This window comes from Phyllobates terribilis, unplaced genomic scaffold (assembly GCF_046119375.1).
Source record: "Phyllobates terribilis strain yellow unplaced genomic scaffold, ASM4611937v1 Scaffold_4__5_contigs__length_816908805, whole genome shotgun sequence".
NCBI classification, from domain to species: Eukaryota; Metazoa; Chordata; class Amphibia; order Anura; family Dendrobatidae; genus Phyllobates; species Phyllobates terribilis.
Window position 1 is genome coordinate 713,458,716 of NW_027362764.1, and position 8,781 is coordinate 713,467,496.

An 8,781-nucleotide genomic window follows, 5' to 3' on the forward strand; every position below is an offset into this window, starting at 1 on the left:
ATATCATCATCACTGTCCCCATTAGGGCTGACAATCTACATTCCCTATCAGTTTGTCTTTAGAGTGTGGGAGGAAACCGGAGAGCCCGGAGGAAACTCATGCAAACATGGGGAGAACATACAAACTCCTTGCAGATGTTGTCCTTGGTGGGATTTGAACCCAGGACCCCAGTGCTGCAAAGGAACAGTACTAACCACTGAGCCGCCATACAGTGCTAACCACTGAGCCACCACGCTGCCCCCCCTATATCCTGTGGTATTTTCTAGAAAAGAATATCCCCATACACGCGGAGGGTGGTGAAGTTTCCCACAGTTTTATCTCTGTTAGGATTGTTTGGAACCTGAGGAATATGAGGGTACAGTGGGGGGCTATGCTCAGACATACATGGCCTGAAAGCCATAATTAAACAAATTATAATCCTGGACAACCGCTTATAAAAAAAAAACTCTTGGGAAGATCTGTACCATGTTATGACCATTATCTTAAATCAAATTAAAGGGGCTGTCTACAACTGGACAATCCTTTATTAACCGCTTCCCAACCGCCCACTGTACATAAACGTCGGCACTGCCTGGGCTGTGTGCAGCACCGACGTTTAAAAACGGTGGGTGGTCCCGCAGCGCTCAGGACTGGGGGTCCTGCAAGCGCTGCGGTTCCGGTGCAGAGCGATAGCTCTGATAGGGGACATCATCGGGACCTGATTGGATCAGGTCCCAATGATGTTAACCCTTTGCTATCTTCTATATGCCGCGATCTATAGTGATCGCGGCATATAGAAGATAGTGAGAGGAGAGGGGGTCGTCAACTTACCTCTCCGACGGCCCCCTGATATCTTCCAGGACCTGCCGTTGTTATGGCAGCTGGAGGTCACATGACCGCCTCCAGATCTGCCATATATGGTGTCCTGCTAGGCTCAACCTGCAGCTGAAGCCTGGCAGGAGACACTGACTGTGAAACAGTCAGCAAAGATGTCATGTAATGTAATACATGTCTATTACATTGCATGACATCAGTGATTAGAAAAATAAAAATTAATGTCCCATACAGGGACTAAGTAAAAATGTAAAAAAAAGTCAAAAAAATGTTTTCAAACTGTTAAAAAAAAATCACAAAATAAATAAAAATAAATAAATAAAATATTAAACCAATAAATCCGTATATTTATGCAAAAAAAAAAAGTACACATATTTGGTATCACCGCGTCCGAAACAACCCGATCTATAAAACTGTCACACTAATTAACTCCTTCTGTGCACACTGTAATAAAAATAAATAAAAAACTGAGCAAAAAACTATGCTTTTTCATCATATTGCCAAACAAAAAGTGGAAAAAATGTGATCAAAAAGCAAAATGGAAATAAAAATGGCACTGCTTAAAACATCATCTTGTTCCACAAAAAAAAAGCCGCCATACAGCTCCATCAGCCGAAAAAGAAAAAAATTATAGCGCTCAGAATAAAGCGATGCAAAAAAAATATTTTTTCTATAAAATTGTTTTATTGTGTAAAAGCGCCAAAACATAAAAAAAATACAGTAAGTATCGCTGTAAACGTACTGACCCAAAGAATAACGCTGCCTTATCACTTTTACCACACGCAGAACAGCATAAAAAAAACTCAAAAAAGAATTCCTGAATTGTTGGGTTTTTTTAATTTTACCTCCCAAAAAACGGAATAGAGAGCGATCAAAAAATGTCATGTACCCAAAAATGGTACCAATAAAAATGTCAACTCGTCCCGCAAAAAACAAGCCGTCACATGACTCTGTCGGCCGAAATATGGAAAAATTATAGCTCTCAATATATGGCGATGCAAAAACTAGATTTTGCAAAAAAAAGCGTCTCTTAGTGTGTGACAGCTGTCAGTCATAAAAACCCGATATAAATCTGGTATCTCTGTAATCGCACCAACCCAAAGAATAAAGTAATCTCATCACTTATACCGCACGAGGAACGGCGTAAAAAATAAATAAAACCAATTCTTCACCTGCTACTGATTTGTTTATTATGTCTCTCAAAGATCGCAGTAAGGCTCTGCTCACATTTATCCTGCGCTCTGCGCTGAGCACTTGCACCAGAGTTTCCGTGTAAATCTCTGAAATACGTGATTCAGACGGAAACCACGGCAGAAGATTCCCTGTAATGAGGCAGATATAGGCCACTGTGAATGCCATCTGGCCTATGATCCCACACTGTCAGTTTTTTTAGGCGTGCATAAAAGTGCGGTTGGCCACAGTTTTGTGCACTTCTGAAAAAAAGGACACCGCTAAACAGAGGCCAGACGGAGTCCAGAGTAACCCTGCTGCCTCATTACAGTGAATGGATCCCGCAGGGGTTTCATCTGAATTACATCACTTGGAAATTTAGATGGAAACCCCGATGTAAGTGCTCAGCCTAGAGCGCCGGATAAATGTTACGTAAAATGTTCCCACTAAGAGCTTCAACTCAGTCCTCAAAAAAAGCTAGTCCCCTCTCCGGTCCGTCATCTGTTAAAAATATTCCAAGATACTGGTAGCAGAAAGGCTCTGGAAAAGCGAAATGGCCTTTGCCCCCCAAAAGAAATTCAGAAAATTGTGTGCTCCCAAATCCAAATGCCTATTCTACAATAATTTGTTCTCCAATTGTCAAATAGCGCTCCGTCCCTCCCAGATCTCGCCGTATGGCTAAGAGGTACGATACAGCCACATATGGGGTATTGCCACTTTTAGAAGAAATTGTGTGACACATTTCGGCACCATTTTTACCCATTGCCCTGTGTGAAAATGTAAAATCTGAGGGTAAAACATTTTTTGTGGTAAAAATATAATTATGTTTTTTTCACTTCCCAATGGTATAAATTTAAAAATTAAAAAATACTCACTACTTCCCTAGATGAATTCCTTGAGAGGTGTAGTTTACAAAATGGGGTCACTTGTGGGGGTTTCTGCTGTTTCGGCATGTCAGTGACTCTTCAAATGTGACATGGTGTCTGCAACCTATCCCAGCCAACATAGCGCTCCTTTCTCTTCCGAACCGTGCCGTACACCAAAGCAGTGGTTTTCCCCCACATATGGGGTATCGGCGTACTCAGGAGAAATTGCACAACAAATTTCATGGTGCAATTTCTCCTGTTATCCTTATGATAATGCAAAATTAGGGAATAAAAAACATTTTTTGTGGGAAAAATGTGAAAATTTCCAAAATGGTGGCACTTGTGGGGGGTTTCCACTGTTTAGGCACATCAGGGGCTCCCCAAATGCAACATGGTGTCCACTAATTATTCAAGCAAATTTTACATTCAAAAAGTCAAATGGCGCTCCTTCCCTTTCAAACCCTGCCGTGCGCGCAAAAAGTGGTTTGCCTCCACATATGGGGTATCGGCGTGTTCAGGAGAAATTTCACAACAAATTTCATGGTGCAATTTATCCTATTACCCTTATGATAATGCAAAATTAAGGGATGAAAAACGTTTTTGTGGGAAAAATGTGAAAATTTTATTTTTACAGCTCAATATTATAAACTTCTGTGAAGCACCTTGGGGTTCAAGGTGCTCACCACACATCTAGATAAGTTCCCTAAGGGGTCTAGTTTCCAAAATGGTGTCACTTGTGGGGGGTTTCCACTGTTTAGGCTCATCAGGGGCTCTCCAAACGCAACATGGTGTCTGCTAATAATTCAAACAAATTTTACATTCAAAAAGTCTAATGGCGCTCATTCCCTTCCGAACCCTGCAGTGCACCCAAACAGTGGTTTTCCCTCACATATGGGGTATCAGTGCACTCATGAGAAATTGCACTACAAATTGTGTATTCCATTTTTTCCTGTTACCCTTGTGAAAATAAAAAAATTGGGTCTAAAGTAACATTTTTGTGAAAAAAGGTTAAATGTTCATTGTTTTCTTCCACATTCCAAAAATTCCTGTGAAACACCTGAAGGGTTAATAAACTTCTTGAATGTGGTTTTGAGCACCTTGAGGGGTGCAGTTTTTAGAATGGTGTCACTTTTGGGTATAGTTGTGCGACTCACGCGCGTCCTCTGTAAGCCCTACCCTGGGAGATGGGGGACTCGGAGTCGGGTCCTTAGATGTAGAGATGGGGTGCAGCCGTGGTCCGGACCAGCTCCGTGCCCAGGGTCGTCACACTAAAAACAAAAGAGATGGTACGGGCTTATCTGGGTTGAGTGGCTGATCTCGACTACGCCACCTGTGGCACCTGGTGAAGGCCACCAGCGCTGCTGCAGTCCGCCGAGGCATGATGTTATGGCAGCCGTGGTTGTTACTACTCCCCACAGGCGGAGCAGGGCCTCAGGGCAGAGGGACAGGATGGAGGGGGTAGTAGTCCAGGAGGTCTGGTGCTGCGTAATGCGGTGTAATGCAGAATAAAGAGTCCGGAGGCCATAGGGGTTAACTTCCAGGGTTTTTACTCACGTTGTAGAGTACAGCTGCAAGGTCTTTCTTCTGAGGTCTGAGGTAGAAATATCCGCGGTTTTACATAAAACCAATAAGAAGCACCTAAAGAGATGCAAACTATTTACAGGGTAAGAGTCTGTCTGCTGCAAGTCCGCAGGGACCAATGTCTCTAGAAACCGGGGTAAACAAATCAAAACATAAACGTCAACATAATAACTTTGAACAGGTTACAACCGCCAGGGCTGCTTGTTCCCTCCTGGGAAAAGGCTCATTCCTCCCGACGGAGGCTGACCGGTCCTCTGAGGCTGAGCGCGAGGGGGCATCGCTCCCGGACACCTTGTGGACATCCAGGGCATACCACCCCCGCACCCCATGGTGGCGGGTGTAGGTAACTACGTCACCCGGGAAGAGGTTCCGGCCAGGGTGTCCCTTTTTCAGACGCGGCTCAACGTCCCGCCTGCTGACAAAGACGTCGTCCTGGTAATGGGGACTCCTTATGAACCCTCACCCTGCCTCATGGTGGAAGCGGACAACTTTCCCTTCCACATGGGGACTTGGACGGGTTTCCTCTTCCTGTCGGGCCCGGGACTTTTCAGCCTTGGCCCGCACCTCGAGGCGCTCACAGCGGATCTCCCTCTGGCGTTGCTCCCAAGTGAGTTGGAGAATCTGCTCACGGCACCGCTCGCTCCTCCTCTGGGTTTCAGCCCGGGTCTCCCGGGAGAAGCCCATCAGGTCCCCCCCCTGGTTGTCCCAGGCCCACTCCTCAGCCTCCGGCCAGGTGACTCTCGGTGCGGGTAGCGGTGTCATAAGGGGTTGTTGCGGGTCCTCTGCGAGTGCGGACCAGTCCGGGTTGGGGTCGGTGGACACCCCAGCAGCCTAAGGCGCTTCCAATTCGGGAGTTGGGCGACAGTGCAGGTCTCCGCCTATAGCTGAAGCTTGCAGCTCTGGGGCAAAGACTTGCTCCCAGGTGACCGCGCCGGGCAGGAGGTATTCGGCCATGAGGTCCAGTATGGGTACGGTAGGCTCAGCAGCCGGGGCAGGGGTAGTACACTCACCCGCCTCTGGGCCGCTCACGTCCTCTGTCACCGTTTCTCCCTGAGCTCCAGCTCCTTGGCAGCGGGTCCGGATGCGCAGCAGCATGTCTTCTCGCCACGCAACAGACGCCGCCTTCTGGGCCTCATCCAGTCTCCGTGCAAGACCCGGGGCTTCCTGGTGGAGAAATGCTATTTCTCCCGCTGTAAGTCTGGTGCCGCTTCGCTCCCTGCCGGGGGAAGGACCTGGGCCGCGTTCGGAAGGCTCCGTTTGTTGCGCTCCAAGAGCGTCCATGTCTGCTCCCAAAGGTCGCCAAACTCCAACTGCAATGGCCGCACCTTGTTGTTCTTCTTCTTCCTCCTCTTTCGGAGCGGTTCCTGGGCGGTAAGCTGACAGGCCCGCCTTCTTTCAGCCCATCCGGTTTGACGAGCATTACCCCGCGGACAGTCTCTGATGGAAGGGGCAGTCCGCACTTTTGGCGCCATGCGGGAGCCCAGCCCACAATGGGAGGTGTTAAAAGGCCATCTTTCCACAGCACTATGGCGCCTGATCTTCTTGGGCGGGCGCCATTTTAAGTGAAAAACGACAGTCCAAGGTGTAAGGCACACAGTACCCGGTAACAATGGGTAATTCCTTCCTTTGCTGCGGGCACGCGATCCTGCTGACTACGCCAAGTTGTGTGACTCAAGCGCGTCCTCTGTAAGCCCTACTCTGGGAGATGGGGGACTCGGAGTCAGGTCCTTAGATGTAGAGATGGGGTGCAGCTGTGGCCCGGACCTGCTCCGTGCCCAGGGTCGTCACACTAAAAACAAAAGAGATGCTACGGGCTTATCCAGGTTGAGTGGCTGATCTCGACTACGCCACCTGTGGCACCTGGTGAAGGCCACCAGCGCTGCTGCAGTCCGCCGAGGCATGGTGTTATGGCAGCCGTGGTTGTTACTACTCCCCACAGGCGGAGCAGGGCCTCAGGGCAGGGTGACAGGATGGAGGGGGTAGTAGTCCAGGAGGTCTGGTGCTGCGTAATGTGGTGTAATGCAGAATAAAGAGTCCGGAGGCCATAGGGGTTAACTTCCAGGGTTCTTACTCACGTTGTAGAGTACAGCTGTAAGGTTTCTCCCTGCTCCTCGTGGAGTTCTGCGGTCACCAGAGACGGGGGGGGGGGGTCCGACAACCTCCGAGTAAGTCCAATGTTCAATCAGGACCCCGCACCAGAGTGTTCCTAGACTTCAGACCGGGTCCTCTTTCCTGTCTGTGTGTGTGTAGATAGGCCGAGTCTCCCTCTGAACTCCTCTCAGAAAAAGGGCACGGGTGGCAGCTCCGCTCCTTCCGTTACCCCGTGGGATCCTCAGGGCCTACCGGACTTTCATGACCAGGACATGGAGTAGCAAGGTCGGGTGTCAGGGGCCGGTACTCCTCTTGCAGCCGGAATCCCTCTGAATATATCAGGTTGGCGAGGACAGGTGGCGTATACCGCTCCGTCTGCATCCTCCCTGGGATCCATTTGCGGTGGAGCTACACTCCTGAGCTCCAGGCCTTCTTGGTCATGGTCCTTGACCGTGTTGAGACATCCATTATCTGCAACCTGCCCCTCGACCCAAGGCCAAGGTACGAGGGCTGTGTCTCCATCCGATGCAGGCCCACACAGGATCCGCGTTCAGGGTAGGAGGTCACAGTAGAACAGTCAAACAACCATCATGGAACAGACTGAAGGACAGCCTGACGGGCTGACGGACAGAAAGAACCGACAGAAAAGGAGCATGAACCAAGATGGCTGTGTATTAAATATGAAATTTAAAGTGTCACTAAAATGTGAGTCCTCCACCCTCACCCACTAAATGGTTCCCCTATCTCTTGGTTCCCCAGTCTCCCGATAACCAGGAGGGGCAGCACCTAGTGCATTCTAGCCCCCTCTGGTGGGAGAAGTGTGGTGTTGGATGTGAAGGAAGGGTCCTGACCATCACACTGTTCTTACCTCAGAGGAGGAACACTACACTCCATTAGAGAAGTGCAGCATCCCTGTGGCAGTCGAACCCTCAGGGGCGCCACATTTTCTGTCATAAAGGCCCCTCAAAGTCACTTCAAATAAGATGTGGTCCCTAAAAAAATGTTTTTGTAAATTTTGTTGGAAAAATGAGAAATCGCTGGTCAACTTTTAACCCTTATAGCTTCCTAACAAAAAAAAATTTTGGTTCCAAAATTGTGCTGATGTAAAGTAGACATGTGGGAAATGTTATTTATTAACTATTTTGTGTGACATATCTCTCTGATTTAAGGGCATGAAAATTCAAAGTTTGAAAATTGCAAAATTTTCAAAATTTTCGCCAAATTTCCGATTTTTTCACAAATAAACGCAAGTGTTATCGAAGAAATTTTACCACTATCATGAAGTACAATATGTCATGAAAAAAAATTCTCAGAATCAGGGGAATCCGTTGAAGCGTTCCAGAGTAATTACTTCATAAAGTGACAGTGGTCAGAATTGTAAAAATTGGCCCGGTCACGAAGGCAAAAACAGGCTCTGGCGCGAAGTGGTTAATTGGTCCGGTGAGGACCAAAACTACTCACCTTCCAGACCAACAAGGTTTTTGTGTAATCCGTGTTGCATCCCTCACCGTTCATTGATCAGCTGATGAAACCTGATGCTGCACTGATCAGTGGCCACAGTGCATCCTACCAGTGACTTGTGAGGGATGCAGAGCTGAGTATTGCGGAGCAGCGCCAAAACGGGAGGTGAATAGGTTTTTTGTTTTGTTTTCTTCACTACCCTGGGTTGGTTAATGAAGCGTTGTTTAGTAGTGGACAACCCCTTTAAACAAACACAAGATAACAAAGTGGAAGAAATTGGCCACAATGGTTTATTAAGGGTTGCCATAAATTTATAAATAACCAATAAATGGCTTAGCCATTTTGGTTTGAGCTACACGGAGACTATGACCGTGACACAGGTAGCGTGGCCAAAGATTGCTATGTGTAGCTGCTACATTGTAGCACAAAACAAGTGAATGGGGTCGCATTCTAAGTGAGTTGCAAAAATCAGACACAGTTGAATTTTTTGTGACATGCTGGTACCTTACAAGTCACAATGAGAACCCCATTTATTCATATTGCGCTGCGATGTAACAACGGCGCCTTGCCGTATAGCCCTAGCTTTAATTTGGATGACTAAAAAGTAGGCAACAATTAAGCAAATAAATTCTGGGGCGGCAAGGTGAGGTCATTCCAGTTGACTTCTCCAATCAAGAATCTTCTTTTTTTAGCAAGAAGCTATCTCCAAGGGCCTTGATATCTGCCTGGTAAGGTTGTGATACATGGCTTAGTTTAACCCTTAATTTAACTCAGAAAAATATGATTATATTTGAGGGTG